Source organism: Blastomyces gilchristii (genome assembly GCF_000003855.2).
Source record: "Blastomyces gilchristii SLH14081 genomic scaffold supercont1.24, whole genome shotgun sequence".
Lineage (NCBI taxonomy): Eukaryota > Fungi > Ascomycota > Eurotiomycetes > Onygenales > Ajellomycetaceae > Blastomyces > Blastomyces gilchristii.
The window spans coordinates 472,762-489,153 of record NW_003101658.1 but is presented as its reverse complement, the minus strand read 5'-3'; the positions used below and the strand labels follow the sequence as shown (position 1 = coordinate 489,153).

The window sequence follows — 16,392 nt, the reverse complement described above, 5'->3', positions numbered from 1 at the left end:
AGACTCAGTATTTCAATGATCAGCAGATACTGAAGCTGCATTTATATGAATGAAGAAGATATTCATTAATATCTCTCTACTAATAATATTCAATTCTGATTACAAGACAGTTATTGAAGCTGATTTCTCTGACTATATCATAGAAGAAGCTATATTACAATATAATGATAAAGATATCTTATAATTATATATCTTCATGTCTAAGAAACTGAGTTCTGCTGAATACAACTATGAGATCTATGATAAGAAACTTCTCACAATTGTATACTGTCTAGAAAAATAAGACTTTATAACTTCAAAGTATCTCTGAATTTGAGATAATCACAGATTATAAGAATCTTAAGCACTTCACAACTATTTATAAACTCACTGAATAATAGATACAATGATCTGAGTTCTTAAACTGCTTTCATTTTACAATACACTATCATTCTGACAGTCAGAACTCAATAACAGATGCTCTTTCATAATAAGAGCAAGATATATCATTTAATATAATAAATACTCACTGAATTAACTGAGAGCACTGACTCTTGAATCTGAAGATATTAGTTAGTCAAGATGAAACAGCTTATGACACTATACATACTTCTCTGATTAGAACACTCTCTCTCTGAACTGTCATCAATATCAACACTGATACTAACATTAATATCTTAACTTCTCTCAAATCTACACTGAATGAATTATGACATGTAACAGCTCAAACTGATGAACTTCTTCAAGTACTCACTGAAGCAGTATATTAAGAAGCACTCTGATTCTCTTCAGAACTACATATAAGAACTGATATCTCAGAATACTCAATTAATGATAATAATACTCTATAGTTTTGTAAATGACATTGAGTTTCTTATTCTGAACTCTTACACACTCAGATAATATAAGAGATGCATGATTTGTATATAATCAGTCACTCAGATTGTAAATAATTGTATTAAATAATCTCTCAAGAGTTCTACTGATCTGAGATATTAAACAGTATCAGATGTTTCATTTGAAACTGCAACTATTATTCTTCTATTATCTTGTGAAAGAACTGTAGAAAAAATCTACTGAAATTACTCAATATCTCTAATAGAATCTGATAAGATGTGATAATTAACTTCACTATTAATCTTTCTAAGAGTAAGAATTATAGAAACATTCTGATCATTATGAATTAATTGAGTAAGAATGTAATATTGAAATCTTATAATAAGATAAATACTGAATAAGTCACTGAAGCTTTTCTACAGAGTCTGTTCTATCAGATACATGAATTACTGAGATTCATAGTATCAGATCAGAGTTATTAATTTATAAGTACTCTCTGAATAAGAATCTGTCAAGTTCTTAAGATTATATATTATCTATCAACTGTCTATCACTCTGAGACTGATAATATGTCAGAATAGATAATTCAGACTGTAAAGAATTATCTCTATAAGTTCTGTAATTACTTATAAGATAATTGATATGATCTGCTTCTATATATAGAGATTGCTATCAATGAATAAGATGCTGTTTTAACAGGTGTAAGCCTGTTCTTTCTTATACATAATTATTATATAAAAGTGTTGAATCTTCTAGAGATTATATACTTCACACTGAATCTCTGCAGTCTGATTCAGATCATTAATAATATAGTAACAAAGCTCTGAGATGCTCATGACTGCAGAGGTCTTCATGACAACTGTGAAATAAGATTAAGAGAATTAAATCAATGTTTATCAAGATCTCACTGAATAATATAAGATAGAAGACTTGATATGATTAAATCTTAAGAATATATGAATCACATATTCATCTCATACACTGAATTACTGTTATATCAAGTATAAAGTGATAGAAGTTCTAGATAGTTACAACTACTATCTTAACACATTATCAGAGATTTATAATGTCTTTCACACAAGCTTGCTTTGCTATACTATCACTGACTTATTTTCTTCTCAACTGACTTCTGACTGACAGTCACTAGGCATCATAGAAGAAGATAATAAGCTTGAGTGAGAGATTGAGAATATTCTCAATGAGAGACTCTGCAGCTGCAGCTGACAATATCTTGTGAAATAGATTAACTATAATTAACTGATCTGAACTCTGAGTTCTGTATTATCTGAAACAGCAGCTCTTGACTGATGAAAACTGCTTCTGAAAGAGAGAAACTAATGTAACAGGCTGTGCTCAATCAATTATATAGACTATTTCATTACACTTCACAGATTTCAATCACTTCATTCTCAAACACATACACTCTGATTCTCAGTCATTCTTAATTACTGATTCTCAGCTGTTATAAACATGTATAGATTCTTCTGCTCTGAAGTCTCACTGCATACATCATCACATATGTGTATAAATATTCACTTTAATTACTGATTCTCATACTTTCTCTTTCTTTTCCTTCTCTAATGTTTTTCTCTTTGTTATATAAGACTTATTAATATCATACTGATCTATTCAGCATAGGCCTCTTATAAATACAATTATAAACTTAATAATATAACAACTTAATATCTTCTTCTCAAACTTATAACAATCAGATCTCTTTTCTTAGAGTAGACTGATTATTCAGATTAATGAAATTCAATACCTCTGATAAGAAATTAGCATTTCTAACATATATCTTTGATTCAAAATTTCTCAATAATGTAAGAAATTCCGCTTCTCGCGAATTCTTTACCTCTATTTCTATCTCTCATGTAATCAATAGAGTTAGCAGCTCTTAACTACACATAACTATATAGATTGAAGTTTGTGAATACTATTCATAACTCAGCTTGAATACTATTATATATTTAATTTCTATATTTTATCTTTCTATTATGAATACTTCTAGTAGTTAATAGTATATATTATATCAAGCTGTAAACATCTGAATAATCATCTGTAAGCACTTATTCTTACATTTCAAACTCTATCAGTCAGTAACTGTCTATTATAACTGAAAGAATCAGAAACTTATAGCCCCGGTGGCCGAATGGTTAATGCGGCCACCCGGTAGCGCCTTGGCGTGGGAAACCAAGGCGCGTGGGTTCGAAACCCGCAGGGGATACATTAAATCCAGAACTCAAGCACCTCAGGTTTCTAATAAATACAGAGGTGTACAAATCGCTCCAATGAATCACTCTATGTTCCTGGGCTGGGAAGTTATTATCGCATGTATCTAATTGTCACTCCTTTGTATTTTCCTATGTTCTTGTTATCTTGGCGTGGTCTCAACACCTGTATTTCCTCCTGTATAACCAACACTTGACCTGTATTTAACATCACGCAAGGACTCATCATAAGCTCCGCTTGCATATGAGTATAATGGAAGAATAATAATAATAATAATAATAATAATAATCAGAAACTTATATACTTTAATCTCTATAAACTTTACTGCAGATACTCAGAAGCAGTCATCTGAATTATAAATAACTCTTATAAAAGAAGTTTCAGAGAACTTATTAATTACTTATAGAATATCATTCTCTGTATCTATAACAGAGAAATTCTCTGAATTTATAAATAAATTAATCTCAGTGAAGAATATTCTTAAGTATCTGTGATGAGCTGCGTCTGATCAATTATATAGACTATTCCGTACACTTCATAGATTCCTACCACCTCATTCCCGATCGCTGATCCTCGGCTGCCACGAACATGTATGTTCCGATTGCCAATTCTCGGCCACTATGAACGCGCGTATCTTCTTCCGCCCTGAAGCTCCACCATGTACATCATCACATATGTGTATAAATATTCACTTCAATCACTGATTCTCTTACTTTCTCTTTCTTTTTCTTCTTTAACATTTTTATCTTTGTTATATAAGACCTATTAATATAATACTGATTTATTCAGTGTAGACCTCTTACACTATAAAAACATTCATCATCTTCTCATTAGAAATAATTATTCATTAAGAGATATCTGAACACATAACAATGTGTAAGAAAGAGAAACACAGTTAAGTGAATATTAAGTTCTCAGATAGAAGCTTGCTCATCAGTCATTCTGACTCTGTAATAAGATCTTATAAAGAGAATGTCAGTGAAAGATCTGAGAGTTCTGATACTTAGATATATGAGATATTCATACAATTACACTTCTTCAGATTTCACAGATATCACATATCTGATAAATGATATAATCATGTCTAATAATAATATAAGAGAATCTCTAAATACAAGCATAGACACAGTGCTATAGTGACTTCAAGTAATATTGAAACTATAATAATAATAAATAGCTGATATGCATGCAACTTAATAATATTAATATAAAGAGATTTAATAATTATCATAACAAGAAACTCATGCAATTTCAACATCTACAGAATTAAATACAAAAGTGCTGAAAAAACACTTAGATGCTTCTGTATATTTCAATACTTTCAATCTCACTCTCTACTCATCATGAAGAATGGAAATGCTCATGAAACTGAGTGTAGATAAAGATGCTATCAGTTCACTAATTAATCAAGATTAATATATCAATGAATAATTGAAGAATCACATGAAACAGAAGCTTTATTCATGAATAAAAGCATGTGAATCAGTGTTGTGAATATCTGATAATATTATGAAATATCTTGATATTCTGTTTCAAGACACTGTCATATAATAGAAGATATTAGATTGATTACAGAGTATCTGACAGAGAAATATTTCTCTTACAATATTTATCTCTGACTTCAACATCAAGATCTTAGAAGCAGGTGATTAATCTTGAGAGAATTGAATAAAGATTAGTATACTTAAGAAGACATTAACTTTTGAACTCTTACAGACTCTTATAAGTGTAAATAAAGACTTAACTTATGAAGGCTTCTGCACACAGCTTCAGACATTGAATAACTGTCTTATCAAGCTCAAGAGTATACAGAACAGTGACAGAAGATGTTATATCTCAGCTACTTATACACTCACACTGAAGAGGAGTAACAGTAATAATACAGATGTCATGAACTGAATAGATTCAAATGTCTATATATAAGCAAGAGTTTTTATCATTTGAACAGACTTCTGAGTTTCTGAGATCACTTCTGAAGAAGTCACTGATTAATGTTAATATGAAGTATACATTAACTGTAACTGATTAGAACACATTACTTTCAACTATTAATTAATCTATGTGTCTTCTCAATTAAGAAAAAGATCAGTGTCTTCTCATTTAAAGAATGAATCAGCATCTGTTCATATTAATCACATTGCAGTGAATAAAGATTCAGAAGATAATTATAAGAATATCTCAGTGAAACAGAGAAAAGATTAACTTCTGTTCAAATTTATAAACAGAAGCTTGAAGAGATCAGATGATAACAATTTGAAGAGAAAATGATAATGAATACAATTCTTGTATCTACTGTGATTAATAATATATATAATATGAAAGTTATAATAGACAGCGGTCTATGTCACTATGTAATGATTAAATCTTCAGTTATAAGATATTATAATCTTCAGTGTATTCTCTTATTAAAACTCTGACTTCTTGCAGAATTCAATAATTCAAAAGATATTTGCACTCATTACATGATGAAACTAAATATAGATGTCAGAGAACATCAGTATAAAGATATCTATGCATATAAAGTTAATAATCTTGATTATAATCTTATGTTAGAACTTATCTGACTATCTGAATAAGACATCTTATTGAACACTTGAAACAGAAGTTTAATATTCTCTAATAATGATAGAATTCATGAGAATGATATTCACAAGACTATGAATCTGACACAGATCTCTGTCAACATCTATGAAATGCTCAGAAAAAGAAGTCACTGAAAGAATTACTAATAGCAGAATCATATATCAATCTATTCTATCAGTTTGACTGATATTAAAAAGACTCTAGAAAAGTTATTCTGTATTATAATAACAGATTCTCATATAAAACTCTCTTAATAATATCATGAATATCTAGATGTCTTCTGATAAGATAATAATACTATAAATCTATCTCTCTTATGAGATTCAGAAGTAGATCACAGTATCAAGTTAAAAAAGAAGAATAGTAAGAACTCTAAATCATTATAAGACTCTCTTTATAATATATTCTGAGATGAACTTCTTCTTCTTTGAAAGATACTTAATGATCTGTTGAATAAAGAATTTATATATATTAGTAACTCTTCTGCTGCAGCCTCTATTCTCTTTGCAAAGAAATCAGATAAAGAACTCTGATTCTGTATAAATTATCAAGAATTGAATAGATTAATAAAGAAGAATCATTATTCTTTATCTCTTATTAATGAAACTCTAGCTTGTATTGAACAAGCTCAATGATTTACAAAGTTAGATATCATCACTGTATTTTATAAAATCTGCATTATCAAAGAAAATGAGTGACTTACAGCATTTCAAATATAATATGATCTCTTTAAATGAGTAGTCACACTCTTTGAACTGACTAACATTCTCAGTACATTTCAGAAGTATATCAACTGAGTACTCTGAGATTTTCTTGATGAATTTACATCTATATATCTTGATAAAATTCTCATCTTCACTGATGAATTCAGAAAAGAATATCAAGAACATGTGTAAAAGATATTACAACAGCTATGAGAAGTAGAACTACTGATAGATATTGATAAGTGTGATTTTGAAGTCAAGAGTATTAAATATCTGAGTTTTATTATAGAAGCTAGTAAGAGAATTTGAATGAATTCTGAGAAAGTCTCTGTTATTCTTGAATGAGAAGCTCTGTATACTGTGAAAAATGTATAAAGCTTTATCAGATTTACTAACTTCTATCAGTGATTTATATGAAACTTCTCAGATATTATGAGATCACTTACAGAACTTATTAAGAAGAACTCAGTATTTCAGTGATCAGCAGACACTGAAGCTGTATTTATACAGATAAAGAAGATATTCATTAATACTTCTCTGCTAATAATATTTAACTCTGATTATAAAACAGTTATTGAAGCTGATTTCTCTGACTATATAATAGAAGAAGTAATATTATAATATAATGATGAAAATGTTCTACAATCATGTATCTTCATATCTAAGAAACTGAGTCTCACTGAATGCAATTATGAGATCTATGATAAGAAACTTCTTATAATTATACACTGTCTAGAAGAATAAGACTTTGAACTCTGAAGCATCTTCAAATTTGAGATAATCACAGATTATAAGAATTTCAAGTACTTTACTATTATCTGTAAACTCACTGAATAACAGATATAATGATCTGAATTTCTAAGTCACTTTCATTTTACAATACACTATCACTCTAGCAGTCAGAACTCAATGATAGATATTCTCTCATAACAAGAATAAGATATGCTGTTCAATGTGACAGATATATATTGAATGAACTAAGAACATCAGCTCTTAGATCTGAAGATATTGATTGATTAAGATAGAATAACTTATAACACTATACATACTTCTCTGATTAGAACACTCTCTCTCTGAACTGATACTGATATTGATATCTTCACTTTTTCTACACTGAATGAACTGTGATATACAGCAGCTCAGACTGATGAACTTCTTCAGACTCTTACTAAAGCAGTATATCAAGAAGTACTCTGATTTTCCTCAGAACTATGTATAAGAACTGATATCTCAGAATATTCAATTGATGATAATAACACTCTATGATTCTATGAACAATACTGAGTCTCTCACTCTGAACTCTTACACACTTGAATAATATAAGAGATATATAATTCATGTATAACTGATCATTCAGACTGTGAATAACTGTATAGAATAATCTTCTGAGAGTTCTACTGATCTGAGATATTAAACAGTATCAGATACTTTGTCTGAAACTGTAATTACTGTTCTTCTATTATTCTATGAAAGAACTGTAGAAAAGATCTATTGAAATCACTTAATATCTCTGATAGAATCTGATAAGATGTAGTAATTAACTTCACTATCAATCTATCTAAGAGTAAGAGTTGTAGAAACATTCTGATCATTATAAATTAATTGAGTAAAGATATAATATTGAAATCTTGTAATAAGATGAATACTGAACAAGTCACTGAAGCTTTTCTACAGAGCCTGTTCTATTGAATGTATGAATTACTGAGATCTATAGTATCAGATTAAGACTGTTAATTCATGAGTACTTTCTGAACAAGAATCTGTCAAGTTCTCAAGATTATATATTATCTGTCAACTGTCTATCACTCTGAGACTGATAATGTATCAGAATGAATAATTCAGACTGTGAAGAATTATCTTTATAAGTTCTGTAATTACTTATAAGATAATTGATATGATCTTCTTCTATATACAGAGGTCACTATCAATGATTGAGATGCTGTTTCAACAGATGTAAGCCTGTCCTTTCTTATATATGATTATTACATGAAGATGTTAGATCTTCTAGAGATTACACAGTTCACACTGAACCTCTGTAGTCTGATTCAGATCACTGATAATATAGTAATAAAGCTCTGAGACACTCACAACTGAGCAGAAGCCTTCATGACAGCTGTGAAACAAGATTAAGAGAATTAAATCAATATTCATTGAGATTCTGCTGAGCAGTATATGATAGAAGACTTAGTGTGATTGAATCTTAAGAATATATGAATCACATATTCATCTTTTACACTGAATTACTGTCATATCAAGTATAAAGTGATAGAGATTCTAGATAGTTATAATTACTGTCTTGACACATCATCAGAAATTCATGATATCTTTTACACAAGCTTACTCTGCTGTACTATCACTGACTCATTCCCTTCTTAACTGACTTTCAACTGACAGCTGTCAGGAATCATAGAAGAAGATAATAAGCTTGAGTGAGAGATTGAAGATATTCTCAATAAGAGATCACACAGCTGTGACTGATAATATGTTGTGAAATGAGTTAGCTATGATCAACTGACCTGAACTCTGAGTTCTGTATTATCTGAAACAGCAGTTCTTGACTAATGAGAACTGCTTCTGAAAGAGAGAAACTAATGTAGCAGACTGCATCTGATCAATCATATAGACTATTTTATACACTTTATAGATTTCTACTGCCTCATTTCTGATCATCAATTCTAAGCTGTCATAAACATGTATGTTCTGATCACTGATTCTCAGCTGCTATGAACATGTGTATATTCTTCCGCCCTGAAGCTCCACTGCATACACCATCACATATGTGTATAAATATTCACTTTAATCACTGATTCTCATACTTTCTCTTTCTTTTCCTTCTTTAACATTTTTATCTTTGTTATATAAGACCTATCAATATAATACTGATCTATTCGGCGTAGGCTTCTTACAGTATCTTTTATAAGATTAAGTTATTTTTCTATAAGAAATACTTACTGTCTGTAAACATTCTCAAACTAAGTCTTTAGATATAATCTTCAGAGATACTTATAAACTGAAAAGAAACTTTCTTAAACTATAATTAGTTAAGATTATTTATTAAATTATAATCTATAAAAGCTTTTATAAGTTTGTATTTAAAATTGACTTATAAGTCTGACTATATAATATAAAAGATAAAGAAGCTGTTATCTATATAATAACAGATCTTAACTATATTAAAGTCAAGAACTGACTGAATTATCTAGAGAATAATTATAAGAGATTCTACTGATCTATTCTTAAGATCTATCTAGAGAATAGATTGAAGAACTTTATAAACTGAACAGAGAATATCTGAACTGTAATTATTAATATTAGAAAAAAAGATGAGAAATCTGATGAAGACTACTCACAGTACTTTATAAAATTATGATATGAATTGAAATCTGTAAATGTAAGAATAAGTGCTTACAGGCGATTATTCAGGTGTTTGCAGCTTGACATGATATGTACTGTTAACTACTAGAAGTATTCATAGTAGAAAGATAAAATATAGAGATCAAATGTATAATAGTATTTAAGCTGAGTTGTGAATAGTATTTATAAACTTCAGTCTATATAGTTGTGTGTAGTCAAGAACTGCTAACTCTATTAATTATATAAGAGATAGAAATAGAGATAAAGAATCTGTAAGAAGTGAGATTTCTTACATATCTTTCCCTCTCTAAGACTTCATCTGTGAAGTCTTTCACTGAGTAACTTCATAGAATCAGCTCAGCACTGCAGTGATACTCACTAAAAACTCTTCATATCTATAAAAAAACCTCAGTGAGAAAAAATCCCTTGTTATTATAAAGAGAAAAGAGTCTGTCACTCAGTTTCTTAATCTGTGAGATTCTTTATAATCTATAGATTCTTCTCTGACTATCATGCAGATTTATCTTATATCTTTTATACAGAAGAGTTCTGATTAACTCTCAATTATTTTTATAAGATTCTTGTATAATTACTATACAGATTCATCTTACAGATGAATTACTCTCTATGAAATTATTCTCATTAGAGAGAAGTATTCATGAGTTAATCTTTCACTTATTCTTATGAATCATTATTCTTTAACACTGTAGAATTATGAGAAATTTTTCATTCTTTTATTAACACTGTAGAATTATAGAATCAAGATATCTGTGATCTGCAATTACTCTTTATAGTTATATAGAAAGATTCAGATCTGTAATTTATAATTATTCTTTATTTACTAGAGTGATCTGACTGTTTCATAGAATTATTCACAGTGTAAGTAAATCTCTCTAGAGTAGTATAAATATCTCAGATCTGTCTGTGAAATCTCATCTTCTTTTTTCTTTTTCTATAACAGCTCTTATTCTTATAAACTGTGAGTATTCTCATTCATCTGTGAAGTGTTTTTATTCAGATAATAGAGAGAGAGTATTTCTAACAATATCTATATATTAATTCAAGAACTTCTTAAGAATAAAAATTTTTTCAATTCTAATATGTTTATAAAAAATATCTGACTGCTGCTGAGCTTCTTATAAGTATCTCTGTGATTTCTCTGATTACTTTTTATCAGCTGATGAAGTAGAAGTGCTATTATTTATAACAGTATCTTTATCTTTCTCAGCTCTGTCACTGCATCTGATCTTCAGATCAGTAGTCAATCTCATATCTCTCTCAGATCAGTCTCTAGCTTTAAGCAGCAGTCTCACTCTTTACTATAAATGTCTCTATAAGTAATTTCTTACAGATTCTAGCTGATAGTTCTTATAAAGCTTCTGATATTATCAGTGTCTTCTACAGCTCTGTAAATCTATGATTATCTCTTCTCTGTCTACACAATATCTGATCAGATATATATAAATATGTCTAGATTTTCTATCAATAATTCTCATACTGCAGCGCATTTCTGCAATTTCATTGTTAATAAGAGATAAGTTCTCAGATACCTGTAAAATTCAGATAATCAAGATAATGTGAATATTATAAATTCATGATGAGAGTTAATCTGAGTAGATTAGCTCTCTCTTCATATCTCAATTGTTTTCAGACTGAATACTTCAGTATAACTGAAAGAGTAAATATAGCTTTGTAAGAGATATCTGATTATATATACAGATAATCAGTCTTCAAGACTCTGCTGCAACTGTATATACTCTGATATCTGACTTCTCTGAAGTCTGTACATTTCTGATAATCTTTGTATTAAATGTAATAATTATCTGTACTATAGATATAATACTCTCTGCTTCTTTGAAGAGAAGAATTAATAGTCATAGAGAGATTAAGTGTTGTGAGTATTGAGAATATAAATATAAGTTTTCTTTATTTTTTCTTTATTAATCTCTAAATTATATTCACAGTTCTGTTTTTATTTTCTTTATTTTTTAACTTTAATAAGAGTATAATTTCTTCTTTTCTTTGTATATACTGTGAACTATTCATCTCAGTAGAAACTTATCATCTTATAGACTAGAGTTTTGTCACACTCTCAGCAGCGCCAAGGCCCCGCTGCGGTTTCACACGGCTCATCGCTTTCATGCGGATGATTTCATTTCATCTGAACCGGTTTCCAACCACTCTATAACATCATTTAAATATATCATAGAAAGATCTGATTGATGAATATAAGAACTCTGCTTCTATATGAGGTCAGCAGATTACTCTTCCTTGATAATAAGGCACTGCTGAGGTATCACTCCAGCTATTCTCACTCATGAAATAAGAGAAGAGTATTCACTCATTATCTATATAGAATAGCTAGATGCTGGCTTCTCATCAAAGAAGCAGTAATTCATTTTTCTTCTACTGAAATATATACAAGAGTTACTGTGTATCTTATACAATCTTCTTAGTATACTAAGTATCACATCTGTGATATTCTTGTAATAACTCTGTAGTCTACAAGCTTACTATTTAAGCAAGATAGTCAAGCTCACTTATACAGCTTCTTAAACAACTATTTCTATATAATACTGCTGACTAGTCACTGCTTTAGTTCTGTTATATTACAATTCAAATCACTTTATCTGATTATAAGTTTGAATCAGTTAAGCTCTAACAGACTGATATGATCTCACACATCTGTGCTGAGACTGATCTGATCTCATTCTCTGAGAAAAATACTACATCATTTTCTAGAGTGTGTACATCTCTACTCTGACAGAAATCTGAGATTTCTGAACTCACTGCACATTTTGATATGAGCTCTTCAACTGCTCTGTCACTGTCACAGCCTCTACACACCTACATCTATCATGAAGATAGAGAGATTAAGATCAGAGATTCTCTGAGATACAAGAGAAACATCTTATCTGAATTTCACAGCTTTATTCATATTCTTGAACAGAAATTTCACCTTAATCTGAGCCAGTATAATACTTATGAGATATAAGTAATCTATATTATTAACCTTCTTGAAGACATCTCTGCAACTACTTGAATTATTAAGAAGAGAAAGCTTGAGTATATCAATACTATCATGACTTGAGAAGAATTCAAGAACTTTCTACTGAATCAAATTAAAGATCACTGCAACTGTGACTTCACAGTAATATAGTAGTTCAACTCATTACATTAATGAGATAATAAGAATTCTTTTAATTTCAATGTAAGATTTAAAGAATATTAAGAGGAATTAACTGATGATTTAAATCAATTAAAAACACAGCTTTATCTTATAAAGCTGACTCATAAGATGTGAATAATGATATTATAATATCAGAGTTTACTTATCAATTATACTGAGCTTATCAACCTGACTTTCTGAATCTATTTGAATAATTAATTCTCTGAGAAAAAGACTAATAAGATCTCTTCTAAGTAATTAATAACAGAATCTAAACAGTGCTGTGATGACTTCAGTGTAAAGAAAGTAAAGAAGAATTTCAAGTATTCTAATTCTTCACTTACTGTGAAGAAATATTAAAAAAGATTTGATAAAGATCTCTATTTCAACTGCAGAGCTGATAATCACTATATCAGTAATTATAAGAAGCTGAAGAAGAGAAGAAACTGAGAAGATATCTTCTTAAAGTTGACTTCTCTTCTAATAAATATATTCACAGAAGATAAAGAAGAGAAAGAAATAAAGAATTGATAATTCTCATATCTCTGAGTTTATATTATGATTACAATGCATATTCTGAATAGAGAGATATCAGTGAGATGTCTACTCAACTTTAGAGCAGATATTAACTTCATATTCTATTTCTTTTCTTTGATAAAGAATTAGAAGAAGATAGATCTGTCAGATCATATAAAATTTACTGATAAAATAAAATATCACTATTTTAACATAATTCAAGCACAGTGTATGATCACAGACTTAGAAGAAATCTTTAAGAAGAGCAGTCTGCTCCTCTACACAGTTAATATTATAGATAAGAATGTTATTCTAGATCTTTTATAATTAAGAGAAAACAATTCTCTCATTGACTGAGTCACTCAGGTGTGACAGTACTGTCTCACTGATGAAGAGACAGTGATAGAGAAATCTGAAGAGTTTCATCAGAAGAATCTTGAGAAAAAGATTGAGTTAATATACTGTATAGCAGATAACTGAGACTTAGAGATAGATGAAGAAGTTATCACTCTCACTGCAAAATTAGCAGCAGTATCTGTTATTGAAGATGAATATACACAATGTCTCTTTACAGATTTTAAGAATGTTTTTTTGAAAAGAGAAGCAGTGAAGTTTTCTAATATCAAGATATAATATAAGATTTGTCTTGAAGATGATGTAACAGCACTGTACAGATCTCTCTACAACTTGTCTGTAAAGAAATTAAATATTCTGCATAAATATCTTGAAGAAGTGCAATCAAAGAACTGAATATATTTATCAAAGAGTTCAGCAGAGATATCTATACTCTTTATACTCAAGAAAAATGATAGGCTACATCTATATATAGACTACAGAGGCCTTAATAAGATGACAGTTAAGAATCACTATTTATTATTATTAATTAACAAGATAATTGATCAATTATCTGAAGCAAAGATATTCTCAAAAATTAATATATAAGATATCTATTATAGAATCAGAGTTAATAAAGATGATATTTAAAAAACAGCTTTTCATATCAAGTATAGCAATTTTAAATATCTTGTTTTATCTTTTAATCTTTGTAACACTTCAGCCATCTTTCAGATCTATATAAATGAGACACTGCAGGGCCTTGTCAACATCTTCTGCATAGTATACTTGAATGACATTCTAATCTTCTCAAAAATGAAGAAAGAACATGATACTCATGTTTGAGAAGTATTAAGTTACTTAAGACAGTATCAACTCTATACAAACACTGAAAAATGCTTGTTCTATATACAGGAGATTAATTTCTTAGATTATATTATTGAGATAATGACATTTCAATGACAGAGTCAGGTCTCTGTCATTAAGAACTGATCAGTGTCACAGATATATCATAAGATGTAGATGTTTCTAGAATTTGTAAATTTCTATAGATAATTTATCTATACATATTCACAGATTACTACCCCTCTTACAGATCTGTTAAAGAGAAGTGTGAAAGACAGAAAAACAGAACTATTTATTCTCACTTAAGATACTGTGTAGATGTTTGCAGAATTGAAACAAGCTTTTATAGATATTATAATACTGAATCACTTTAATTCTGACTTACTCAGTTAGTGTGAGACTGATGTATTCAGAAATGAGATCTATGAAATCTTTTTACAGTTAATACTGAAGACCTTTCAATGTTGAAAGAATCAGAGAATAATTATCTCTGAGAAAACAGATAATGAATTATCTATAAGAGAAGACTTTTTCACAGAGTCTATAAGATACTGTGAATAAAGATTAATAATCTTCTTCTTCAAGAAGTTATCACTCACATAGAGAAGATATGATATTTATGATCAGAAGATGTTAATAATTATTGAATTCTTTAAGATCTAGTAACATTATCTTCAAAGTAGTAAGTATTCAGTACAAGTTCTCACTGATTATACAAATCTGTGTTACTTCTTAACAATAAAGAGCTTGACAGAATGTTAAGCCAGATAAGTGAAGCTGCTTTCAGAGTATGATTTCTATATCTGATACTGTTCAGATCAGCTTAACTTCATCAACATATTATCTAGACAGTCTGATTATAATATTATTAATACAGAGAAGAATTCTATAAAAGAATCTCTATTATCACTGCAGAAGAAGCTGACTGCAGAGAGTTGAAATTCTCTGAAGCTTAGAAACAGTGCTGATAAGATAGCTGTATAACTTAGTATAGAAGATGAAAGAAAACCCAGATCTCTGCAGAGAACTGATACTGAAGATTATGAGCTTCTTATATTATATCTTACAATCATTGAATTGATAAAGAATAAAACAGTCTATAATCTTTCAACTCAACTACTTTTAAAATTTATTAATAAGTTATAGAAGAGAGATATCTCTACTGCAGCTTGAATTCAGAAGTTGAAGAAGAAAGAATCTGATTTGAACTTGAAAGAGACAGACTCTGAGCAGAACAGTACTGCTAAGAAATCAAGTCACTGATAACTAGAAGAATATGAACTTCTACTACTGAATGATTCAGTCTTCATCTCTTATAACAGAGCAGTGCATTAGAAGTTATTGAGAATTCATTATAATAATTCTCATATGAGACACTTCAGGTTAGAGAAGACTAAGAAGCTTCTAAAATATAAATATATTTAAAACAAGCTCTGAGCAGATATTAAAGAGTATATTAAGACTTACAATATCTGTTAAAAGATAAAGATTTCATAGTATAAGTAATATAGTAAGTTGATATCACTGCCTGTTTCAAAGAGCTTATAGCAGAATCTATTAATAAATTTCATAGTTAATCTACTGAAGTTGACAAGAGTCAAAGAATATGACTCAATTTTGATCATTGTTGACTACTTTACAAAGATAATCAGATATATCTCTACTTATAAAAAGATTAAAGCCTCTGAATTGACTGATCTGTTTTTAGATATCATTATTTATAATCACAGTGCTCTGAAATTATTAATAACAGATCAAGAATCTCTCTTCATTAGTAAATACTGATTGACTTTTTACTATTATCTTATAATAAGATGTCTTCTCAGTACTGTATTTCATCTG

At 29.2% G+C, this 16,392-nt stretch overlaps 1 pseudogene across 1 annotated transcript; it reads left to right on the top strand.

The window, feature by feature from the left end:
* Positions 1–2,951: 2,951 nt before the first annotated feature.
* Positions 2,952–3,040, top strand: BDBG_17773 (annotated as a pseudogene). The gene has a single exon. The product of its transcript is annotated as a tRNA-OTHER (tRNA).
* Positions 3,041–16,392: the final 13,352 nt, after the last annotated feature.